A 27,503-nucleotide genomic window follows, 5' to 3' on the forward strand; every position below is an offset into this window, starting at 1 on the left:
ATTACAGCCATCCGGTAGATGTCACTTCTGGGTATCCTGACCTCATCCACTCTTAAAGAGGCCCTGAAAAAATCTTTCAAGTAACCATGGAACGAGTTCACTTGAAGAGCTTATTGCCTCACGAATTCAATGCTGTAAAAAAATTTTTAATAATCCGTCCAGTGTGGGTGAAGTTAAAAATTTGTGGCATGCTGCAATTGTATTCTCTCTTCTCGTCCCGACAAAAACGCTGGAAGCTAAGCAGGGAGGAATGGCAGGGGCAAAGAAAAACGTCAGGTGCACTTCGTGACATTTTTTCTTTTTCTTCGAACGCGTACCCTTTTCAAAGTGATTGCGATGACTGATAACTGCATGCTGCGTGCCGCACAGTGCACGAACCATTCTAGAAATAGATAGAAGGTGTTTTCTTTTCTAAGCAATCCTGAAAGAAAACTATTAAATGCGAAGCATTTATTAGCGAGCTTCGGCGATTTTGAGCGTATCTGTCTATCTATCTATCTACCCGCCTACGACATTTAGCTCTCCTGGTCATTTCGATAATGGTATCGATTATGGCACAACATGACTGTATGACGAGCATAAGTGACTAGTCATAACCTGCTGTTCCAATTCATTGATAAAACTACACATCTCGAAATTCAAAGTGATGCAGATATCCGGTAAGTGCTCAAACAGTACTTACATGCACTCCCTAAACTCGATAGCTTTGTCCTCCGTCGAATCATATCGCTATCTTGGTCTCGCAATAAATTACAAATTGACATGGTCCTATCACATCACAAAATTAGCTGCCGATACTACTAAATCACTTGGTAACATCAGACGTTCCCTTTCCTTGTGTCCCTCAGCCACGCGAAAACTGGCGTATGAAACATTTATACAGATTAAGCTGGAATATGCCTCAGCTATCTGGAGCCGTCACCAAGCATACTTAATGTCTTGGAATTCATACAGAACCGCGCGGCCAGATTCATCTCTTCCAGATGCAGCCGTGATGAAAGAATCAGTGCCATAAAGTCATCCCTGGGACTCGAGTCATTGTCATTCAGATGTAAGATTGTAAGGCTGTGCTTGTTCCATAGGCTCTATTACAACTTCCCTCAACTTCGTAGTAAGCTCCTAAACCCCCCGCACCGTACACATCGTCGCCTTTTTAACTCTTGCAGCATCCAGCGGTTGCATGATTCAACCTCTTCTTTCAATCGATCTTTTTTGCCGATCGCCATTGCAGAGTGGAATATATTGCCAGATAGTGTTGTCACCGAGCGTAACCCCATTGTGTTTAAGCAGTTGCTTACTGATCATCTCTTGCTGTAATATTCATTACGCCCTTACACTGTTCTCCATGTCTCGTTAAATTGTAATGTTTTTATTTTGCACCTAAACAGGTAATCTATTTCACTGAGATGTGTGTTTCAAATTTGTAACCTGACAAATCTCATGTCTAACTTTCTATGTTACCCCCCCCCCCCCCCCTTATGTGATACCCCAACAAGGGCCTTTAAGGGAAAATAATTGATGGTGATGAAAATCATGACATGTATGTCATGATTTTAATTTCATGGTCTTGCTGCTTTTGCGGTGGTTTGATTCACATGACATGTTGTAAAACTGGTATGGTATCGCACAACTGCATGGCGAACATAAATGATAGACCCTAATATGGAAATCATGACATGCATGTCATGTAGATCATGACTACATGCCACTCTCGTGGTGCACTCGCGGTCGTTTCGCTAGCTTCACATATACCAATTTTGGTTTTACTGGACGTGAATAGAGGTCGAAGGTATACGACTGGTGGAAACATGGTAATCAGGAGATGTGTGTCATGTAAGAACATGACTGCATTCCACGCTCATGATGCGCTCGCGGCATGGTGCAGTGGTGGTTGTAAATGCGAACACTAGTATAATGGCTGTTCTTGCCTTCTACAGGTGTTTTCACGAAACAGGCCGGGATCCCCATACGGACTGCTACAGCACCTGTAATTGCATTATCCACATGGCAACAGAGAAAGCTGTATTCTGAATATCTGGCCACATCATATCTACTGTTCTCAGCATTCCTGTCGTTGGCCTGTGCCTGCGCAGATCTTCAGTTCATGCATCAAAAGCAGTGCCAGGAGGCACGCCTGCATCAAAGCAGTGGTTGTTGCGGATGCGAACACTCATCTAATTGCTGTTCTTGCCTTCTACAGGTGTTTTGGCGAAACAGGCCGGGCTCCTGATATTGATTGCTGCAGCACCTGTTATTGCAACATCCATGTGGCAACGGGGAAAGCTGTATTCTGAATATCTGGCCACATCATATCTACCGTTCCCGGCATTCCTGTCGTCACCTGTGCCTGCGCGGATCTGTAGTCCATGCATCAAAAGCAGTGTCAGGAGGCATGCCCGCGTCAAAGCAGTGGTGGTTACGGATGTGAACACTCGTCTAATTGCTGTTCTTGTCTTCTACAGGTCAGTTGGTTCCACTAAATCCTTGGTATTGAGCTCTGTAATATACTGCAACCACTGCTGCTGCTGCTCATTGTATTATTCACACGTTCGTGTATCCACTTGTGTTTTCTCAACAAGTTTTCTGCTTGTGGCATCACGATGCCTTTGAATACAGAGTTAGCTAAGAGAATCGAAGATCTTGAGACAAAAATTGAAAGCCGATTGACCAAGCTTGTGGACAGTGTTGTGGTTGATGTCACAATGAGGCTTCAAGAATCGAGCTTTGATCTTGGTGCTGTGGAATCGGAGGTCAAAAGCATGGATGCTGTCCTGAAAATACTTGATGACATTTTAAAGACAGTTTGTGTTCAACAACATGAGCTTTGTTCAACTAACAAAGCTTTGAACAATGAGAACGAGACTTTAAAGAAGAAGGTGGCTGACCTGGAGAAGTACACTTGGCTGAGCAACGTCGAGATCAAGGGAGTGCCCTCTTCTCAAGGGGAGGACTGTATTGCCATAGTGCAGTCAGTTGGTAACAAAATCGACTGCCCTGTTTCAGGCACTGATCTTGATGTTGTTCACAGAGTGCCAGCTAAGTCTGGACAACAGTATATTGCGGCCCATTTTTGTTTATGAAAGAAAAAGAATGAGTTTGTTAGGAGGGTACGGAAAGCTCGCTTGAATACACATGCTCTTGGGTTTTCTGGTGAGGGCACCCATGCTGTCTTTGTTAATGATCACCTCTCGCCGGATAACAAGAAGCTTTTTGCTAAAGCACTTTTTCTCAAAAAATAGAAACAGTGGGCGTTTCTTAGGAGTGATAACTGTCAGATAAAAGCAAGGAAATCTACTGACATTAGGCTGTTTCGCATAAAATCGGAGCTCGACGTGTCCATTATCTTCTAGATATATTTTACTTTGGCAGTTGCAGCATCTATCTAAACCCAGGATGTCGTATATTTCACCATTCTGAACTCTCATCATGGCTGTCTAAATCTTGTAGGGTGTTTGTTCACTTTAACGCTCAAAGTATAAGAAAAAATTATGATATTACCACATTGCTATCAACCATTGGTCACCAGTTCTCTATCATCTGCATCAGTGAAACGTGGATCTGTGAGTATGATTGGAATCTGTATAAGTTTCCTTCCTATTCCTCTGAATACTGTCATCGAAGCGACGATGCACATGGTGGAGCAGCTATTTTTATATTATCATGCCTTCACTATCATAGGCGACTGGACTTGACACTAAATATTCCTGGTTGCGAATCCGTGTGGATCGAACTTCATGCAGCACATTTTTGGCAAGATAGTAAGAATTTAGTTGTTGCTTAAAATGAAATGAAATGAAATGAACAGATTTTATTTCTGAAGAGAATACAGAAAAACGTAGTGAAGCTAAAGGCCATTCGGCCTGACGTGGCTTCGCTACGCGAAAAAAGTTCAGCAAACAGTGCTACATTGAATAATAATTATCACAATACAAGGAGCAGTATAATAACAGAAATACAGAAATAGCATAAAAGCAAAAATAGGTGACATAGAAGTACAAAAACATAGCCTGCATAGACACACAGAATCAGACATCGAGGCTCTTTTCATTACATATAAAAAAACATACACATTGATATATTCATATAATACACTCACATATTAATACATACATCTTCCCATATGTCTATCCGTATATGTATTGGTTACCGTTGTCATCTGTCGTGGAGTTTTATTCTGGCTTGTTGGAACATTATCTCATTGGAAGGGAAGCGAGTGATGATTTTAGGAGACATGAATATCAATCTTCTTGATAACACCAACGCAAGGATTTCAGAATACATTTCCTGCTATAGGTGCCTCGTAACTGCATTCGCTTGTGTTCCAATTCATGACACTATTCACATTTTGTGTAACTTCATTAGTTCACAGCCGTCATCGAGGTGCCTGTCACAGATCATTATCCTATTTATGCAAGCATAGGTATTTCCAGTAATAATAAAAGAAGTTGCAGTTTCAAGAATAAACTGAATACTGCATCATTCATTAACATCATTGAGCAGTGTGATTGGTCTTCAATTAAGAAGTGCAAAAATGCTGAAATAGCCTATCAACATGTTTCCTCTATCATTTCAAATGCAGTCATGGCCGCCTAAACATTAGTACTAAGCAGAAAAAAATGCCTCATCCCAATTAATCGGGGGTCGACACCTAACCTATTAAAATGTCTGCGGAGAAAGGATAATTTATACAAAAAGACGAAAAAGTCCCCTTTCAATGTCAACCTTCAAAAGCACTATGACGTATACTCAAACACATTAGGTAAATTACTTAAGGCCGCTAAAGTCAAGTACTTTGAAGGTAAAATAAAGCGAGCCTGAAATGACGTTAAGCAGCAGTGAAAAACTGTTTTCTTGGCAGAACCACGGTACATCCAGATATAGCTTAGATTCACTCTGAAAGTTGTGTGATCGAAAACCCTTCTGATATTGTGAATATCAGATGTGTTTGGCATTGATATTCTCCAGTCGACAGCATTCCTCGAATACACTTGTTCACGATTAGCACATTCATTTTTTTATCGGACGTCACCAGAAGAAGTGTTCACCATTATCAATAATATTAGGCATACAAGCGCCTGTCTCGATGAGTTCTCTGGAACTGACATGAAACTGATAGCTAATTTAATCTGGGATGTCGTATGTTACTTTATAAATCTTGTATATGAGACTGGGATTTTCCCAACAGACCTAAAAAAAAACAAATATTATTCTCGTCTTTAAAGAAGGCGACAAGCGTTTAATTTCGAATCACCGGCCTGTAGCAATTAACTCATTCTTTAGTAAGATCATAGAAAAGCTTTTTGCGGAACGTTTAAGGTGTTATTTAGACAAGTTTTATATTCTTTTTAATAAGCAGTTTGGTTTCAGGCCCGGTCACTCAACTGCACTTGCCATGATATTCCTAACTGACGAAATTAAATCTGCTATTGACAAGGTTTGTGTTGTTGGAGGTGTTTTTCTTGACTTTTTAAAAGCATTTGACTCTATTTCACGTCATTTTATTTCAGAAATTAGAATCCCACTAGAACTGGTTCGTAGCTATCTGCGTGATCGAGAACAGTTTGTACATGTGTCCTGTATCGGTGTGCTCTCTGTCTTCATAGCAACCCAACGTGTATGCTGTGAATTTCTAGAGCACGCTAGTATAGCCGCACCTACGAATGACCACGAAAAGAAAGCATGTGCTGTCGTGAAATATTTTCAAGTGGCAAACAGCAGACTGTGCATGCTATCACGATTCGGCTTTTCTTCGGAATAATAAGTGGCGTGGACTTGGCTGTCACTTCTTTCAACAATTTAGACTTGTATATTAATGCAGAGTGCCCACTAACGTGTTTATTTTTACTTGTTTCCATCTTTGGGGGTGCTCAGCTGCTTTTACATTCGTAGTTGCAGCGCAGCTCGTATCAATGTTCATCGTGTGAAAAGGGTATCCTTTATTACTGAAACTGCACATTCAACGGCAACGGCCTGGAAAATTGTTGAATCGTTCGTTCATGATGACCTCGACTATAATACAGCACTGACAAAGCTTTAAAAAGCTAATTATGTCGGCGGCAACTTTTTCTAGCAAAGTCGAGCTTGTTTGGTGTTTACGTATTGCATCGTGTCGGTAAACAAGCTGGCCAAGACGACACTCACCTCATAGTCAGACACTGTGCTTGTTATGCATAGTTACCTCTTCTGCTCGATGTGCACTGAATGAGGCATGAATAAACTGACTACTAAAAGAAATGCTTGGAAAAACACTTGAAATCACCAGCAACACATTGCATAGCTGTTCAATAGGTAGAATAGCATTTTCTTGTCTCCGTAACATTACTGACATCATTTTCTACTAATATTGCGAAGTCGTCGCCATCAGAACCACTTACTGCTTGCATATACATCGCTGCATTTGATGTCATTGACAAATGCTGTGTCCATGGGTTCCGCAGCGTCAACGCAGGCCTGATGTCGTGCCGCGGCTGTGTCATGCATTTTTCGATATCAGGGTCAGAGCTGGCTGCACGTTTCGTGGCAGCCGTGCCTGTTAGCGTAAACGCCATACGTTTGTAGTAGATGTTTATATAGTGATTGTGGTTGTGCTGATGAAAAACTACTCATTCAAATGCCTTTCATACTTCCGTGTTGATGCCTCAGTTCCTTTTTTTTTTTTTGTGTGTGTGTGCCAAAATGTCGATGGCACAGAGTCAATCTACCGTGAATTTTCGCTAGGAGCGCCTGTACGTAAATACCAAATGTGTCAGACAAACGAAACCATCCATGCAGGATTTGGGACAAATATCACCCACCTGATGTTAGGCATCCAAAGGCTATTATATACCACTCACCATGGCTGTCCTTATTACCACAAAACCCACTTTCATATTTTATCTTCATTCCGAGGGAATCTAAACATCTTTTTTTTTTGGTGCTCGAACTCGAGCAACCGAAAGCTGCACAATCAACCATGATTGCGTGAGCAATTAGCTTGCAACCCAATTGAAAGAAAAGACGTGTGTACAACGCCAAAAACGTGGCCAGTGAAACAGGGCACCACGGATATCTTGAACCGGAAGCTGAAGCAGACGGCGCCTCCCTTGAGCCTTCGCGGCTGTACGCCTCACTTATTCAGATGCTCTTTTTGGCATGACTGAATTGAAGAAAAGGTTTGTGTGGCAGCTTGACACTTTGACTTTGATTTGGCATATATTCGCATTCAGGTGTAGCAAGTAGTCTGACACCCCGACTTACACAGTTTTTTACATTTACGCTCCTTAATCTTTAAAACTACTTGGTCATCGACCTCCATGCTTCTGTGACACAATTACTAGCAACTGTCCTGGCGTGTGACGTTTTTGTATATCTTGTAGAACTGAAAAAATTGTCAGAATAGATGCAAAGTTGCTGTTTTGCTTTCATTAAAATGCATATTGTAACAGAACAAGGCACGCCAGTGAAGTGAATAAAAAACGTCATTTCTTTTTCAACCAGCAGCAGATCAGAACAATTCATGCAGTATAAAAAAAAAGGGTATTTTAAGAACTTGTTTTTCTTTCTTAGATACAATATTAATGAGCACAGGAAGTAATGGCAAGGAAAATGTAGGAGATGTTATCTGTAGCAAATATCGGTCGCAGCAAGTTGTCTTTTTGCCCACTTCACAATTGTATGATAATTGCAACAAATAACATCCTCTTTGATGTTATTTGGCGCTAGCGTCTGTTCTCATTAATTCTAGCAGTATTGTATTGATTGCTTTTTTTTTAATCAACCTAGGTTATACCAACAATGGCAACATTAAACCGCTTCTGAAGACAGCAAAAAAATTTTCTTGCAATGATACTGCAAGAAGTAGAATATTGCACTAAATATTGCCCACAATATTTTGGGCCATGAAACTGATTGGTTTCCATATAGTGTCATTGTGAATAAACAAGCATGCCACCGTATTTTCCACCTGTTTAGTTACGAATGCGTGCGCGCTAATTTATGAACCTGTGAGATAAAGAAAATTCAACACGCGTCTGCTATTTGAACCACCCCGTTCATGTCTGCTCGAGATGCTGCGTGTGCTGTTTGTAGAGTCTCAACAGTACGACTGTGCTAAGAGTGGCGAAAACAGCTCACTTGCTTATGGGTTACTGTACTGGCTGAGGCCAGTACAGTAACAACAACCGGAAGGAGGCTGCAGTGGCGAAAGTCTTGTGGCTTCGTGCGGTGCAGAAAACAAGTCAACAAGGCAGTTCATGCATGCAACTTCATCTTAAGACAGCGAAAAGACGGAAGAAGCTGGCCAACACGAGCACTGTCTGTCGTGTGTTTAGTCTTTGCTCTATTTCAAAATGAACCCAAGCCAAATACCCCAACTCTCCCTTTTGCTGCAGTTTATGCGACCACAAGTCACTCTTCTTTCTGTGCGAAAAAACAAAAACAAAAAAGCGAAGGCAATGGGTGATCTTGCATGCGAACGCATGCGATGTCATTTTAAAATTGTAGTCAGAAATTTGTGGTAGTTCGCAGGAACTGATCGAGATGTGGGGACATGCGTCGAAAAACAAAAAACGTACGTCATCTGGCTCTCTGAAGTTTGTGTTTGTGCAGCTCACATACTTCCGCATTGAAGACTCAGGCCTTGGTCGCTAATGCAACGTGAAAGCAGCCAAGCTTCATTCATTAAATTCAAGGACTGCGGTAGCCAAGAATGCGATAGATATTCGCCTTAACACGTTGACCGCGCAAGTTCGTGGATGATGCAGTGTCGTTTTGCTCACCTTCTAACGACCAGTAGGCGAAGTGTCGCACGTCAAATATTGACACTCGATGTTCTAAATGGTGCTAAATGTGATTGCCACATATTTATACACATAGATCTCAAAATGTCACGTAGAACAGCGCTGAAACTTAGATGTCGAACGCACGCCTTGCAGCCAAAAAGGTAAACAGGAAGTCGCCTCGACACCTGCTACAAGAAGCTGGTGGCGCTTTGCGCAGTTAAAACCGAAACCGAAATCGCAATTTTATAAGCATTTTTGATTGGCCTGTCACTTGCACGCGCCAGCCATAAATGCACCAAACAAACTTCTTCAGCTTGAAAAAAAAATCCTGGGCTATTTGGCTGAGCTCAAGGCGTGGAAGGAAAAAATTTTAGTCTCGAAACTTTCATTCCTGCTGAGGTGTGATAACATTTTGATCTGTAGAAACTGGCCATAGATGAATAAATAAATAAGTTAATAAATTAAAAGATTGTTTATTATGTGACGCCATGCTAGCTGTTGAACAGTGAGGGTTCGGCGCAAAGTTCAAAGGTTTCCTCTTGAACCTTTTTTTCTTTTTATTAATAAACTTTTCATTGCAAAAACAAATAAAAGGCTTCATTCCGATAATTTTCCCTTTTGTGAACCATTATTCGATCTATACAGTTTCCTTGCACATATCTCTTTAAGCCACTTCTTATCTCGTGGTCAACTTATCACTTGACATGATATTTCAATATAGTTCAAGATTGAAACTAGTGACCATGAGAAGTCAATATATTGTCACGTACTTGCTCTCATGCAATAGTGGCTGTGTTGACAACTCCCAAGAATGCCGCATCGATGTTCTCGTCATCAGGAGCGACAGTTTGCACTGGCAACCGTTAAAGACAGTCGGCGTCGGTGTGCCTCTTCCCAGATTTATAGACGATGGTCATGTTGAACTCTTGAAGCCTTAGGCTCCAGCGCACCAAACGGCCAGATGAATCTTTTAGGTTGGTGAGCCAGCACAAAGAGTGATGGTCACTAACAACCTTGAAGGAGCGGCCGTACAAATATGGTTGAAATTTGATGATCGCCCACACCACGGCGAGACACTCCTTCTTGGTGGTGGAGTAGTTCTCCTTTGTGCGAGAGAGAGTTCTGTTGGCGTAGGCTATTACTCTTTCACAGCCGTCTTTCCACTGCACCAAAACAGCACCCAGACCTACATTGCTGGCGTCAGTGTGAAGTACTGTAGGGGCTTCCTAGTCGAAGTGCGCAAGGACTGGAGGTGTTTGCAGGCGTTGTCGTAGTTGATTGAATGTCATTTGCTCCTGTTCAACCCAAAAAAAGGGGACGCCCTTATGTGTGAGGCGTGTCAATGGCGCCGCAATAGAGGAAAAGTCCTCGATAAATTGCCGGTAATGGGGGCAAAACCCTAAAAAGCGTCTTCGTCTAGTTGGCGTTAGGACCATTCACCTGCTTGAAAGCATATATTGGCTTGATAGAATATTTGAAACAAAAACAAATGAAAAAAAGACGACAAAAGAACAGAGGCCTTGTTTCTCGGAAGTTGTGCGACGATGTGGAGGGGGGAAAAACGAAAGGGCGACTTTCTTTCTTTCGTTGAAATGCCGATGCTGCAAGTGTACTAGTGAGCGGAGAGGCGAGGGCAACACAGGAGGGCAAGGTCGGCCAGGCAGAGTGGGAGTTACGGAGCAGGAAGCATGGGTGTGGAAAACCTGAGTCAGCGAGAGAGCAGAAAACAAAACGCGAGGAATTTCCTCTTTTAGCACTTTTTTTTCTTCAAAAGAGGCAATGACAGCCATGACGCTTCGGGTTTTTTTTTTTTGAAGGTTTAGTTTTTCAGTTTTCATCTCTTTTCAGTTATTACTTATCGGGTTCGCAAAGCAAGTCTGCATTCGCGCTGAGGTGATACTACAAATGGGTTCACCTCCGCTTACGACGAAGAAGCGTAAGCAGTTTTCGCTAAGAGAGACAATGGATATTCTTCGGCAACTGGAAGGCAAAAAAGCAGGCTGTTGTGACCAAAGAACCGAATCGCACCACAGGAATGGGGATGAGCTGGAGGCCTTCGCGCTCAAAGTTCGTCCTGCTCGCGTCAAAAAAATAAAAAAAATCACAGACTTCTTTAAAGTAAACGTGCATTTTTTGGTGTTTACTTGTGCACTTGTTTGTTGTTTTTTCATGAAAATGAGCTCGAAGACCCACCGTTGTAAAGATAAGTTGTTTTGGTCGGTGAAAAATAAGTATTTATGGTTAATTTTTAAGCTTTCATTATAACGACCTTTCAAAATAACGAACAAATTCCACGGTCTCCTGACGTTCGTTATACCGAGATTTCACTTAATACACCCTTTACAGATGGAGGATCGTATGAGAGTTAAAGGTGTTTGTTTTACCAATTATGCACTCGAAAGACACGATTATGTACACTTTATAACATGAATGGTGAGACTCAAACACTTTGGCGATGGTCCTGATCTGTGAACGTACTTGTGAAAAAGTTTTGGTGCACTACAGTGCAGAAAGACACAATGGACAGAACACAAATGACAAGAACAATGATTTGATGATTTGTGGGGTTTAACGTCCCAAAACCACCATATGAATATGAGAGACGCTGTAGTAGAGGGGTCCAAAAATTTTGACCACCTGGGGTTCTTTAACGTGCACCCAAATCTGAGCACACGGGCCTACAACATTTCCGCCTCTATCGGAAATGCAGCTGCCGCAGCCGGGATTCGAACCCGCGACCTGCGGGTCAGCAGCCGAGTACCTTAGCCACTAGACGACCGCAGCAGGGTAAATGACACGAACATGCGCTGAACTTTCAGCAACGTTTATTGGGAAATAGCACGTATACTTATACCACCCTGAGAAGACTGAAGAAATGGTGTACCCCACGCACCTAAGTCACAATGCAATGTGCCCATCATCGGTGAAACAACTTTGCCAGCTGGTCTAACCTGTTTTCTTTCCCTTGGACCGAAGTTCGCTGTGGCATTCAGGCAGTCGAGGCCAGCACAGTTTTCTTTTGTATGTAAGGTTTCGCATGAAGCCCCTGCAGATTAGAACGCATGTTGTATTTCAGAATGTGCGAACCTCCTCAACAGCTGCAAGAACTTAAACCCGGCCCACCCATTAGGCGAGCGGCTTCTTTTCTATGCGACCACTCCATCCACATTCTCCTGTTCGATAAGAGAGGTGGTTTCACGATTCTACTGGGCAAGAATATTCTTAAATCGTTGTCAAGAGAAGCGATTTCTACAGTCGATTCTCACTGCAACGTTTAATTGAGTGAACAGAAGTCTAATGCAAAAAGTGTGAGAAGCTTAATCTTTCTAATCTGGTCAAGGCGATCGATAAAAGCAAGAACAATTTTTCAGTTCAGATGGCTTTTTAGTGTAAAAATTCACAAGGTCGTTGTATCTTTTTGTACCATTGTCTATGAATCTGAATCAGCGTAATCTCAAGCTTTTAGTGATGAATGACCCTTTTATTAGGACTAAATCTAACCAGGCTTCAGATGTCTTTGACACTTTCATTGACGCGTGCTGTCAGGATTTATTTTTTGATATCGAATATCTTTTTTATTCCTTGCATCATAACCTAATCCTTGAGTGTGTTGAGCATTCTATTGACAAACACAGTTCTGTTGCTTTCCAAAACTCTGCGAGGATTTATGCTGGTGATTTCTTAGGATGTTTAAGCTTTTATTAGCCGTCTACCTACATAATGTTTGAAGGGATCCCACACCTGCAGAAGCAAGGCGTATGCACTCGTTCTTGCATCGGTCGGTTGTTGGAGACCTAGTTCTTGCTCACTTCAATCGTCAGATCAATGGCTTGCTCACCAATGAAAATGTTCTTAGCATATTCTGATATGTTGACAATTACCTAATTGTTTTAAGTCGTGATTCGCGTGGCTTAGAAATACAAAGCAAAGTGCTACTTGATGTGTTTTTGGTGTGATGAGCCCATTTAGCCTAACCCATGAACTTCCAGTAAATGGCCAAATTAGATTCTTAAATGTCCGGTTTCGTTTTACATGTGTTAGCGTCTGCTGGTGCCATGAACCATGTACTAACAAACCAGTACTACATTTCAAGTTCGTCCACTCTAAGCTCGTTAAACGAGCTATTGCCACGTTCTGCCTCAAGAGTGCTCTGGGGAAATCTTGCCCACACTGTACTTCTGAAGCATTTGAGCGTCAAGCTACAAGGCTGTCAGGTGCTGGGCATCTCGAGCCACTCCACATTTCAATTGTAGACAGCCTGACTAAAAAGGTGTGCCACCACCCGCAAAATTGTGAAACGAACGCACAGCGCTGGCAAAAGATAGCATTGATACCTTATATGCACAATCTGTCGCCCAACTTGAAAAAGGTGGCCCAGTGGTAAGACGTGAAACTCGTATTTTTAGTACCAAACAGGCTGTCTAAGCTCTGCAGATTGACCGATCTAGAGGCAAAGATGAAACAGGTATGTGGCACAAAGCACAGGACGCCCTCTGCTGATTGCGCAGAAGGGGTAGAGTACGAAATTTCTTTAAAGTGAGGTAAAGTGTGCGATGGCCAAATCGAGTGTTGCATGACTGATAGGCTAAGAGAGCATGAAAACAATGTGAAGAATGCACATGACTGAAAAGATTTTGAAGGTTTCCTAGCTAGCCATTGTATAACCTGCCAGAATTGTTCTCCCAATCAGTGATCGTCATTTGTGTTCTGTCTATTGTGTGTTTTCTGCACTGTAGAGCACCAGAATAATGTACCGACAAGCCCAACTCGCCGCTTTGATAATGAAAGGCTATATTGCAGTAGTTGTCCCATTTGTTTGTTAGTTGCAGTTTTATAAACATAATTAATATACTGTATTCTTAAGTTATTACCGCAGTTTACTTCGAGCGGTTTACCGATTAGATTATATGGAAGAATCAGATTCAAGCTGAATTTAAACAAAGTTTGAGAAGCAAAAACTTGCTAGTGTCTCTTGCAAGCTTGGGGGTAAAAGGACCAGGAGGGGATGCCACACATGTTAACTGACCAAGATTGCGTACCTTGGACTGTACTAAAAATAGAGCGAACAATTATATAGCTGAAGTGTTTTTCAGAGCTCAGCTTTGCAAGATCCGTTGCTTTGGAAATGTCAACTCGACTGAATAGTTGCTTACAAATTTACCGCATGGCCCTTCTATCGCCCAGTATGTATTAGCATGAGAAACAGCCGACGTGTTCATTCCATGGTACAGCGGTGTGTAGGAGGCACCAAATCATGACATGTTCTTCCATAATATGAGAGCTTAGGATTTTGGTGGGAAATTCATGATAAATATGTCCACATAATTTTTTTAAAATTAAGTTATTTGATAAAAGTAAAGAAAAATACGTACTGATTTCAACTTGAAACACTCATCTCTATGCCTGCAAATACGACAAATAATGCAATGCATGGCTTCAGTTCGAACCGCCATGTACGTGCGTTGCGGAGAAGCACGCGTTTAGGGTCATTACAATTACATCAGTGTTCTCTCAATCCCAAATGGGCAATGCAAGGTACAATTTAATTTTGCCACTCCAGCATATCAGTGTAATGATAGGATGACTTGGTGCAAGTTACACTACTTTTCAGAAAGCTATTACAGTTGCCAAAGAATTCTGCACTACTTATGGGAAGCATCTGGAAAAGTGTTCTCGAATCCCGGCAGCATAGCCTTATATTATCACGCTATCTGACGTTGACAGGTATTTTTCACTACTACATGCGGCATAGCGGTCAACAGGGCAGAGTACAACTACAAATAATGGAGACGACTGCTTACCTGTTGTGGCAAGGCAGCGCACTTCGGCCTGCGACATCTGCCGATCGCGCAAGCACAGTCACCACGATGGAAACAAAATCACCATGGGGCACTGGTTCATGCATCACGTTAGCCACACGAAAGCTGCACAACTCCCAGAGCCAAATCACAGCCAAACGATCAAACTCACTCGAGCAAGGTGCTAGCTTGAGAATTGGGCCAGTGAACACCTCATCAGCTGGCAAAGCGACGTTTCAGAAGCTCCAGACGTATGGATGAATTTATGTGGCTGTACCCTTTAGATTGGGCGGTGACTAACGCCACCTAGCCGTAATACTTAGTGAACCAACAACTAGATTTATTTTTATTTTTTTCTTTAAATAGTGAAGTGTAGGACTGGCACTTTGCAGTGAATTACTTAATTTTCACTTGTGCCTTGACTTTAGCCACCAATCAGATAACCTCCTTCTAGTTAATTCAACCCACTTTAAGTCTATTTTGTACTCCCTGTCCCTAACGCAGTGCTCTGAAAAACTCTGCGCCATCATCCTGTTCTGAAGTGTGAAGCCCTTTACAGAATATTATCAAGTGTTCGGCACTTTCATCCTCCTCTCCACATGCACTGCATACCGTGTCTACCCCTTTGTATTTTGCCTGATATGTCTTGGTTCGCAATACTCCCGTCCTGGCTACAAACAGTAGGGAACTACCCCGAGTATTATCATAGATCTTTTCCTCGGCAATTTCCTGTTTATAAGTTCAATAGATCTCTAGTGCAGACCTCTTAATCATGCCAATTCTCCACAAAAAAGGATGATGCGGCCGATTCGTAAACTAAAGGCCCGGGAACACTCTAGACGTAAAAATTTGAATGGTTAAACTGTCCAATTCATTTTCCATTGACAATTGTCAAGCGTTAGGTCTCAATTGCATTCACAAGTACGATTAAGTCGAGCAACTGCAGCACCACGTGTACTAACATATTAGGAACATATGCCCGATATCAATTTCATTACGAGTGGTTTCGTTTACGTTTGTACATATCCACTGAAAGCTTGGGATTTAATTATTCCCAAGTCATTGCTACTTTGGCACGGCTTTAGTAGTTACCCAAGATAGCGAAGCTTTATGATGTAGTAAAAAAGAAAACAAGACTAGCAACAAAAAAACTTTATTGGCACAAAACACACAGTGTTCTTAAAGTACATGGCTGCAACAAGAGAGGCATTAAGAGCAACAACTGAGCTTCGTATGCAATTTTTTTTTACGCCAATCATGTCACGACTTGTAAAGCCCTTTTACATAAAAATGCAGCATGGTCAGCACATAGAACTTGGTCAACTCTGTTGTGAGCGCATCTGGATGCTGGCTGAAACCTAGGGCATTACGGAAGTTCTCCTTCACCAGCAACATCACATTCACTGTGCTGTCCTTGTAGAATTTCTTTCGGCTGAAAAACGCAGTGAAGATGTCTTCCAACTTCTTAACTGCCCTAAAAAGCTCCTATGAGGGATACAACAAGCCTCCCTTGTCACATATCACAGTGAACTCAGTCTTTATGCTTTTTGTATTAGGGAATTACAAAAGAAAGGACTTGCTAGGCATGCAGTCATAACACTTCAGAAACTTAATTTCGGGCAACATAACCTGCCATATAATGTATTAGAGGGTCATCGCTCTTCTGCTCTACCAACTCTCTCTGCTCTGCAGGAATACTCCGAAACATTCGATCCTAGGGTCCTTTTCTCAATCAGAAGGTCCACTGCAGAAACCTGGCTTCTTGAGCAGGAGGATCTTGCGCACTCAGGAGAGAACTATTTTTGCACTAGCTCCGTTAAGGTCAACTTTGTCCGAGCGTACGGTCTTAGCAAGGTTATAAAATTACAGGCAATTACTGACAATTAGGAACTGCGTGGGTCTAAGTTGATTGCTGAACTCATCCATCTGTCCGGGCTTGCGACCGTCACAACAAGTGCGCGAAGCACCAGCGGCCACCACGCCAGCCGGCCCACACGAATACAGCGCCGCCACTAAAATCTGGGTCTCGTCCGCACTCGCCGCCTCGCTACAATGCATAGGGTGCTCCTGCTGCAGATGCCATTACGGCCTTTTAGAACACTGTAGCTGAATCAACATTACCAGACCATGGTCAATTTTCAAACTCCCGTGCGTGCATGGACTGCCACCGATCGTCGCATACAGTGGTGCTGATTTTCCATCCTGATCGGTCAGGTCCCGGAAACTCTTCAGTTCCGCGATGGCCGTTGAGGGCGAAAAAATCGATCACGGCGAGTTTCCTCATTTGCGTGTATAGTGGAACTGCTAACTCCTATTTTAGCGGTCTGATAAGTTAATGTGCATTTTCTCTGTTAAGGGCGCTCAAGGAGGTTCTACACTGAGAAGAGGGTTCCTAGTAGTACATCAACAGGCCCAGATGGCATTCCAATTATGCTGATAAAGACATTGGGTCCGAAGTCTAAGCAGACTTTGAAAGAGGCAGTGAGCAAAACAATGATCGATGGTCAAGTCCCCGATGGATGGAAACTTAGCAGGATGAGCATGATCTATAAAGGAAAAAGGGACAAAGCTGACATAAACAACTACCGTCATATAATAGTGGCATCAGTGGTCTACAGGCTGGCGATGCAGATTATAAAGGAAAGACTGCAGGCATGGATAGAAGATGAGGGGGTGCTGGGGGAACTGCAGAATGGATTTCGGAAACGCAGGAGGTTCGAAGACAATCTGTTCTCACTGACGCAGTGCACCGGAATAGCAGAAAAGGAACACAGGCCCCTGTGGCTAGCATTTCTGGATATCAAGGGAGCGTACGATAGCGTGGTTCAAGAGAACTTGTGTGGAATGCTGGACACACTAGGTGTGGAAGAAGGTGTCATTAATCCTTTAAAGGATACCTATAAAAATAGCAAGGTAGTTATGAAGTGGGAAAAACAGGTATACAAGCCCGCAGAGGTAAAACAGGGGATCAGGCAGGGGTGTCCTCTGTCACTCTTGCTGTTCATGATGTACCTACAAAAATTAGAGGCCAAATTAGAGGGAAGTGGACTTGGCTTCAACCTCTCGTCAAACAAGGAAAACTCGTTGAACAGACGTTACCAGCATTGATGTACGCAGATGATATAGTGCTAATGGCTGACAGCAAGGAAGATTTGCAGAGATTGATGGACATCTGTGGTAGTGAGGGAGATAGGTTAGATTTTAGATTCAGGAAGGAAAAATCAGCAGTCATGATTTTTAATGATAACGAAGGTAGTGAGCTTAGAATACAGGAAGTCACGCTAGAGATAACAGATAAATACAAATATCTGGGCGTATGGATAAGCAATGGGACCGAGTACCTAAGGGAACAAGAAATATACGTGACGACTAAATGTAACAGGAGCGCAGCAGTGTTACAAAATAGGGCACTGTGGAATTGCAATAGGTATGATATGTTGTAAGAGGAATATGGAAAGGGGTCATGGTTCCTGGTCTGACGTACGTTCGGCAATGCAGTCTTGTGCACAAGATCAGAAATTCAAGCAAGATTAGAAACTTGGCAACGTGGAATAGGTTAGCTTGCTTTAGGAGCTCAAGAAAATATGCCGAATCAGGGAGTACAAGGTAATGTGGGATAGACATCATTTGGGGGCAGAAAAGCTAGCAGCAAGATCAAATTTGAGAAGCGATTGAGAGAAATGGGGCAGGAGCCTTAGGCGAGAAAGGTTTTCAGCTACTTTATATGAAGAGTGTCGATACTAAATGGAGGAAGCGAACCAGAAAATTGACGAGTAAATACATGAAAAGCAGCAGGGGCCAAACCAAAAAGAACTATCGCTTAAGAAGAAGATGAAGGAAACGGAGACCGATATGTGGATAATTGGCATGATTAAGAAGTCCGCACTAGAGATCTATCGAATTCTTAAGCAGGAAATTGCCAAGGAATTGATCTATGATTATACTCGGGGTAGTTCTCTCCCAGTTGAGGCCAGTATTATTGCGAACCAAGAGATATGGGGCCAAATACGAAGGGGTAGACACGGGGTGCAGTGATTGTGGAGAGGAGGAGGAAACTGCCGAATAGTTGATAATGTTCTGTAGAGGGCTTCACTCTATAGTTCAGGATGATGGCGCAGAGTTTTTCAAAGCACTTGAGTTTAGGGACAGGGAGGGCAAAATAGACTTTAAGCGGGTAGTCTTAACTATGAGGAGGTTATCCGATATGTGGCTAAAGTCAAGGCACGAGTGAAAATTAAACCCCTCACTGCAAAGTACCAATCCTCAACTTCACTATATAAAGGAAAAAAATAAAGATAAATCCAGTTTTTGGTTCACTAAGCATTGCGGCTAGGTGGCGTTAGACGCCGCCCGTTTTAAAGGGTACGGCCACTTTCCTCCGTGGACCGTGGGTACAGCCATATCAGTCTATCCATCCATCCATACTATAGGTCGAAAGGGCATGCCCAGCCGGCACGGGGCGTGAAAAGTGTGGCGGAAATGACATCATGGCGGCCATATTCACTAGGCACAATGGCGGCGTTGCTATGGTTACGTGTTGTGCATTGGAGCTGGTCTAGAAGTTAGCGACCGCGGCTGGCGGCGGAATGCGTGCCTCCCCAGGTCTCGTGCTGAGCCGTGGCGGACAATATCTGTGCTCTGCGCCGCGTTATTGGTTACGCAGTGTTCTCCTGGCAGTTACATTACTCTTAGGAACGTTTACAAATCCCTTTGTCCATCACAGGGTTTCAACAGTGCGTAGAACAAGTGCATATCCATGTGTCGTGCGGCGGATGACGCGGATGAAGCAGTTAGTGTTCAGCGAAATTGCGTTGGGCACCATGACGAAGCTGAATGACGACGAACGCCTTGCAAGTCAGTGACGGTTGAGCAGTGCTCCTGCTTGTGACAACGGACGACGCTGTTGAGCCCAGCGCCCCGCCGCGGTGGTCTAGTGGCTAAGGTACTCGGCTACTGACCCGCAGGGCGCGGGTTCGAATCCCGGCTGCGGCGGCTGCATTTCCGATGGAGGCGGAAATGTTGTAGGCCCGTGTGCTCAGATTTGGGTGCACGTTAAAGAACCCCAGGTGGTCTAAATTTCCGGAGCCCTCCACTACGGCGTCTCTCATAATCATATAGTGGTTTTGGGACGTTAAACCCCACATATCAATCAATCTGTTGAGCCCAGCAAGACGCCGTGAGGACCATGTGCACATACGTAGTTTCGTGTTGTGTGTGCACAGTAACAACTTGCATGTGCGTAATAAAACACCTTTTCTGTTCCGCTTGGTACACGCTCCACCAGCATTGCATGTAATCTCAACGTAACAGCAACCGCGTTCGACTCTCACTAGCACCGTGCTCAAAGTCACCACGGTCGCAGAATGCTGACGCCGGTAAGTTTCACGCGGAACACGGACACAGTGGCAGGACGCTGCGTCGGCCGCGTGGCGGAATGCAACCGTAGAAGGCGCACGACCGATCGTGTTGTCTGTACAGTTGCTCATTAATGACGTGAAAGCACTCGCCGTTGTTGGTGCATCTAGCGCGCGTTCTCTCGTAGTTGCTTCGTTGTCGGCGAGCTGTTACTCCCTGTTATTACTCGGACGAAGCGATTTCGCTGAAGGTGTCCCGCAGGCTCAGAGTGATCAGTGCCGTTCCATTAGTTTCGGATCGTCACGACACACGCGCTGCGCAGCCCACGTGCTTTCCGAGCCGGAGAGAGAGAGTCGTGCCTTCCGCTTTACATTCGGATGTGAACGAGCGAGGAGAATTTGCCTGGTCAATATGGCCGACTTCCGGCTTCATTGCGGCTTCACAACGAGTGACGTCAGAGCCTCTCCTACCTTCCTTCCTCCGTGGTCCGTTTGATTCACGGAGCAAGAAAAGGTACCTTCCCTTCCTCCGTGGTTCGATTCATCTGCACCAGTCGGAACTGGTTCACGGCTGTGCACGCGAAGTTCAGAAATTGTGCAGCGTGAGTTCAGCGGTGCAGGCAGGCCCGTGGCATGTGGCGAGCTTCGTGGCCACAGCGTGAGGAGTCGCCACCATCGAAACGACAGCGCACCTGGCCAGAGAACAACCTGGCCGCCAAGGTAAACGAAACCGAACGAAGCATGTTCTTCAACAATAATTTTTGTAACACTTCGGAATGGTAGGCATAAAAAACCGTTCCTTATTTAATTTCAGGCATTCAGAAGCATGCAAAGTGCGAATGCGTAAAAAATTGGAAAGTGACGCACTTTAGTTGATAATGCAGACCGCGACATTACATTCCAGCCATTCCAGCACACGGAGAAAGGAAAGGTATAGGAGAAGCCCTGACGTCACTCGTTGTGAAGCCGCGATGAAGCCGGAAGTCGGCCATATTGACTGGGCGAATTCTCCTCTCTTGTTTACATCCGAATATAAAGCAGAAGGCACGACTCTCTCTCTGGCTCGGAAAGCACGTGAGCTGCGCGCGTGTCGTGACGATCCGAACTATTGGAACGGGGCTCAAGCATTCTGGGTCAGCGCGACACCTTCGGCGAAATCATTTCGTCCCAGTATTAACAGTGAGTAACAGCTCACCGACAACGAAACAAGTGCAAGAGAACGCGCGCTAGATACACTGACAACGATGAGTGTTTTCACGTCATTAATTCAGCAACTGTACAGACAACACGATCGGTCGTGCGCCTTCTACGGTTTCATTCCGCCACGCGGCCGACGCAGCGTCCGGCCACTGATACCCGTGCCACACGGGCAGAAAAAATGGCATTTACCCCCGAATGCCTTCAGATTTATTGCCATTCGCGCGGTGCCACACGGGCGAACAAAATGGCATTCATCCGAATGCCATTCGAATGCCATTCGCCACCAACTGCCTTCGCCAGAACTCAGTTGACTGAGAAATCCCCGCAGGGGCGCCTGCGCAAGTAGGCGTTTGGTGTGTAGCGACACCACGGACCCGAGCTAACGGGGGAGTTTCTACTCCCTCCCACGCCTAGCCGTGCGTGGCTTTGCCGTGCCCGGGGAAAAGGGGATCCTGGGGGTTGAGCTGACGCTGGGTGATTGGACCTTTAAGGCCCCCCAGCAGAGGCAACACACCTCTTTGGCCCCGGCTTCACGTAGACGGCACCCCTGGACTGACCCACCCAGGGGAAATCGGCAGTCGCCTTTTCCTATCTCTATCTTCCTACATCTTAGTCTTTTCTCGTCTTTAAATCTATCCTGTCTTCTTCTCTCTTCCATTTACTTCCGATTTTTCCTGGCGGCAAGGGTTAACCTTGTGTAATTACTCAACCTTGAGTAGTTATATTTGGTTATAGTGGCAATGTACGGCTGGCGTCTGCAGCCTTATGCTATTAAGTGCTTCAGCGTCCCCTGGTTGGACTCCATGGTGGGTGGTCGCCATTTCTGCCGAAAAAAAAGTACACTACTATGGGAACACCTGCATTTCCCCATCTCCTAGATCGTCTTCCGCTTAAGAGGGGACGCACCGATGAAATATTACTTTTCAACCAACCCAGACAATGCTTTCCGAAATTCCATGTAGTGCACAGCGAAAAGCCAACAAAACAAGCCAGAGCCATATCTCCATTTCTTGTTGCTAAATCTCTGACTGAGCTCTTTGGCCAAGGATACAAGGTTACAAAGATGGTTAGCGGAGACCTTCTCCTTGAGCTGCCAGAAAAACACCATTATGAAAAACTTGGCAGTCTCAAAGCATTTGGCAATATCCCAGTATCTGTTTCACCTCATAGATCAATGAACACCTCACGCGGAGTTGTTTCAGAAGCAGACCTTCTTGAAATGTCTGAACAGGAACTGCTTGAAGGGTGGAAAGAGCAAAATGTCACGGATGTGAAACGAATCGTCATCAGACGCGACAACAAAGAAATACCTACCAAACATATAATACTCACTTTTGCATCTAGCACACTGCCTTCATCTATAGACACAGGCTACATCAAACTCTCTGTCCGTCCCTACATTCCCAATCCGAGACGGTGTTATAAATGTCAACGATTTGGTCATGGTTCGCAGAACAGCCGGGGTCAGGAAACTTGTGCAAGATGTGGTGGCCGCGGCCACCCATCTGATAACTGTGTTACCACGCCTCACTGCGTGAATTGTGACGGGGAACACGCCGTGTATTCGCGTTCGTGTCCTAACTGGAAGAAAGAAAAAGAAATCATCACTCTTAAAGTCAAAGAAAACATCACATTCAAAGAAGCAAGACGAAGAGTGTCGCCATTTTAAGGCGCAACATATGCTGATGCGGCGCGTCAGGGGGCAACGCCGCACCAGCCCTCGCCACCCCTTCGGCCTGCGCAGAGCGAGCCGTCGGCTGTGGCACCTGCCCCCAAGGCGGCTGTAGCCCAGGCTACACCGCCTACTCCCAAACAGAGACCGGAGACTCCAGAGTCTTCGGGTCTCAAGGCCTCCCCTCACCAGGCGGGGCCCAAAATCCAAACTAACAGCCCGCACGTGCGGGCATCCAGTGCCTCCGAGGAGGCAATGGATACGTCGGCACCCTTGGTGCCGAAAGAGCGGCGTGGCTCCTTGGAGCGCGCCAAGAAAACAAAAAAGCAAATAACAGGGCCTGGTGACGGCCCTGTTAAGTGAACTCAAACTCCCCATCTAAACAGCCACTCGCTTTTCGTACACACAGCATTATTTTACATTCACTATGAACCCTCAAATTATACAATGGAACGTCAGGGGCCTTCTCAGAAACCTTGACGACATCCAAGAACTCCTACACGAAGACTCACCAAAAGTGCTGTGTGTACAAGAAACACACCTTAATTCAAAACACACAAATTTTCTTCGCAAATACGTTATTTTTCGAAAGGACCGTGATGATGACATGACATCATCCGGAGGTGTTGCCATCATAGTGAATCAAGGAATTGCATGCACACACTCACAACTCCAAACATCCCTTGAGGCAGTGGCTGTTCGAGCGGTTCTTTCTGATAAACTCATCACAATCTGCACTATTTACATCCCTCCTAGCTATAAGCTGCAAAAACGTGATTTACACTCCTTAATTAATGAACTTCCGGAGCCTTATGTTCTCCTTGGAGACTTTAATGCGGATAGCAGGCTATGGGGTGACTCTCGGTATGATGCGCGAGGTCGGCTGATTGAACAGTTCCTTATCTCATCGAGCGCATGTCTCCTAAATCGAAAAGAACCAACCTATTATAGCCTCGCTAATAACACCTACTCCTCTATAGACCTGACCATAGTATCTCCATCTCTTGTGCCTCTACTCCAGTGGAAAGTCGTCAGTAATCTGTACGGAAGTGACCACTTCCCCGTAGTTTTGAGCACAACGACAGTAACTGAGTGTCCACCACGCGTTCCCAAGTGGCTCATAAACAGAGCCGACTGGGAACAGTTTTATACTATCGCTTGTCTACGTTGGAATGACATCTGTACTTTGAACATTGATGTTGCTGTGAACTACTTCACAGCGTTTTTGATTGATGCTGCAACAAAATGCATCCCACAAACAAATGGACACCCTGGAAAACGATGTGTGCCATGGTGGAACGATGAATGCCGAAACGCGCGCAAACAGCAAAACAGAGCTTGGAGGCTGCTTCGTAACTCACCGACAGCCGAAAATCTTAAAACCTTCAAGAAAATAAAGTCTCAAGGCAGGAGAACGCGTCGGCAGGCCAGAAGAGAAAGCTGGCAGAAGTTTTTATCAGGGGTTAATTCATACACACAGGAGGCTAAAGTATGGAACATGGTCAGTAGGATAGCAGGAAAACAAGTACACGCACTTCCACTCGTAAGCACTCAGGGTGATACCTTGGAAGATCAGGCAAACTTCCTCGGTGCACACTTCGAACAGGTATCCAGCTCGTCCCACTATACTGACACTTTCCAAAAATACAGAACAAGAATAGAAAAGCAGAAACTCGAACACAAATCCACTAGATACGAGGCATATAACCAAGCTTTCAGTCTAGCTGAGCTCCGAACATCTCTAAACTCCTGCAGTACTTCTGCCCCAGGCTCTGACCGTGTGATGTATGAAATGTTAAAAAACCTACCAAACGAAACCCGAAAAACCCTACTTTCTTTGTACAATGCTATTTGGTCTTCTGGCACCATTCCTACCGCCTGGAAAGAGGCTATTGTTATTCCCATTTTGAAAGAGGGCAAGGACCCTTCTTTACCCTCGAGTTATAGGCCTATAGCACTTACAAGCTGCTTGTGCAAAGTCTTCGAAAAAATGATAAACTGCCGACTTGTACATTTTCTTGAAACAAATAATTTGCTCGACCCATTTCAGTGCGGGTTTCGAGAAAGTAGATCCACCACAGACCACCTTGTTCGTATCGAGGCACAGATCAGAGACGCCTTCGTTCATAAACAATATTTTCTCTCTGTGTTCCTCGATATCGAAAAGGCTTATGATACTACATGACGTTTCGGAATTCTAAGAGACCTGTCACACCTTGGCGTGCGCGGAAGAATGTTTCATATAATCGAAAGTTACCTGTCAAACCGGACATTCCGTGTCCGTCTGGGCAGTGTGCTCTCTCAAACATTTATCCTGGAAACAGGCGTGCCACAAGGTGGTGTGCTTAGTTGCACACTTTTTATTATTAAAATGAATTCTTTGCACTTGTCCATTCCCCGCAATATGTTCTATTGTACATATGTCGACGACGCTCAGCTTGGCTTCAAGTCATGCAACTTGGCCATGTGTGAGCGGCAGGTTCAGCTGGGTTTAAATAAGGTCTCCAAATGGGCAGATGAAAACGGATTTCGGCTTAACCCACAAAAAAGCACGTGTCTCTTGTTCTCTCGAAAGAGAGGCATGCACTCGGAACCTGACATTCGACTGAACGGGCAACGTTTGTCCGTCAAAGCCGAGCATAAATTCTTAGGCTTAATCGTGGACAACAAGTTGACCTTCGTACCCCACATAAAGTATTTAAAAACAAAATGTTTAAAAGCCATGAATGTTATAAAAGTGTTGTCGCATACTACGTGGGGTAGTGACAGGAAATGCCTCATGAACCTGTATAGAAGCCTAATTCGCACCCGCTTAGATTATGGGGCCATTGTTTATCAGTCTGCGACTCAAAGTGCTTTGAAGATGCTGGATCCCGTGCACCATTCGGGCATCCGCCTTTCTACGGGTGCTTTTCGCACCAGCCCTGTAGAAAGCCTTTACGTTGAGTCAAATGAGTGGTCGCTTCATCTGCAAAGAACCTACATGTCCTTTGTATATTTCCTTAAGGTGAAGGCAGACAAGAGGCACCCCTCATACTCTATTATTAATGACTTGTCGAGCTCCATTCTTTTCCAAAACAGGCCTTCAATGAGGCAGCCCTTCTCAGTTCGCCTGAAGGGTCTAGCTGAGGACACTGGAGTGTCACTCGAACACAGTTTAATGGCTCCTGTAGCATACCCGCCACCGTGGCAGTGGCAGACTATAGATTGCGATGTGTCTTTCCTAGAAGTTACTAAACATGCGCCTATTGCCCATATTCGAATGTACTTCTTGGAACTTCAACACAAATACACACGTCCTGAGTTTTTTACAGATGCCTCTAAGTCTAACTCCTCTGTGTCCTACGCTGCTGTTGGCCCTTCCTTTTCGGATGCTGGCCCGCTACATCCAGGCACAAGTATCTTCACAGCGGAAGCTTACGCGATACTTGTGGCAGCTAAACACATAAAACAATCACAAATACAAAAAGCAGTAATTTATACAGACTCACTCAGTGTGGTAACGGCTCTGCAAAGTCTTAAAAAACAAAAAAACCCTGTCCTCGTTTCACTTTACTCCATTTTATGCACACTCTACACACTCAACCGACATGTTGTTGTGTGCTGGGTGCCAGGGCACCGTGAGATTCAAGGCAACATGATGGCGGATCAGCTTGCTGCATCCGCCCACGAAAGCACCGCCATTACACCTTTATCGATCCCGGCCCTTGATCTTAAGCCGTCTCTCAAACGAAATCTCAGGGACTACTGGCAGAGCAAGTGGGATACACACACACAAAACAAACTACACCATGTTAAGCCACACCTTGGTCATTGGCTGCCCGTATCGAAATCGCGTCATACAGAGGTAATACTTACAAGACTCAGGATAGGACACACATACATGACACACACACATCTTTTGTCGGGTGGGGATCCACCATTGTGTGACAGATGTGGTGAAGGATTAACAGTCCTTCACATTTTAATTCAGTGCAAACAATTGGACGCTCTAAGACAACAACACTTTCCATTACCCTACCGACAACATATACCTTTACACCCTGCAATGTTCGTCGGTAGGGAACCGCTTTTTAGTCATAGGTCATTATTCGCGTTTTTAAGAGAAATTCATAGTTTTCATATCATATTCCCCGGCATTCTGTAGCACGACCTCTCCTGGGAGGTTTTCGCTGCGGTGGCTACAAAAGAAAGCACTTGCCTCACGGCCCTTGGACGCAAGGGTATGAGCGAGTGAGGCACTTGTGCTAATGCCATACATATCCATCATCGTCTTTTATTATCACCAACTTTCATCACCTATTCGCACCACACACCTTTCACGGCATGGTCATGATTTTACTACTTGTACGTTTTTACCCGCCTTACCGCGAGGAATTTTATGGCCCTTATACAGCCGCTAATCACAATCATCGTCCACATTCCTTGTCCCATGAACTGGCGCTCTTTGGCCATCAAATGGCCCTTGCGCCAAAAAACGCCATATATCATCATCAGTTGACTGAGAAATGCCTACTCTCGACGACACAGCTCGCGAAGTGCGATTTACCTGAAAGTATATAAAACAAATCATATTGAGCTAAAAATGAAATTTCCCGTCTTTTATTTGCACTAAAGTCTTAAAAAGGTGCTTTGAACGTTATACAAAGAAAATAAAGTATTGATAATGAAACGCTTGTCAATTTTAGTGTCTATTTACGCTGTGGATCTGACTAGTGTT

Source organism: Rhipicephalus microplus, chromosome 8 (assembly GCF_043290135.1).
Source record: "Rhipicephalus microplus isolate Deutch F79 chromosome 8, USDA_Rmic, whole genome shotgun sequence".
Classification (NCBI taxonomy): domain Eukaryota; kingdom Metazoa; phylum Arthropoda; class Arachnida; order Ixodida; family Ixodidae; genus Rhipicephalus; species Rhipicephalus microplus.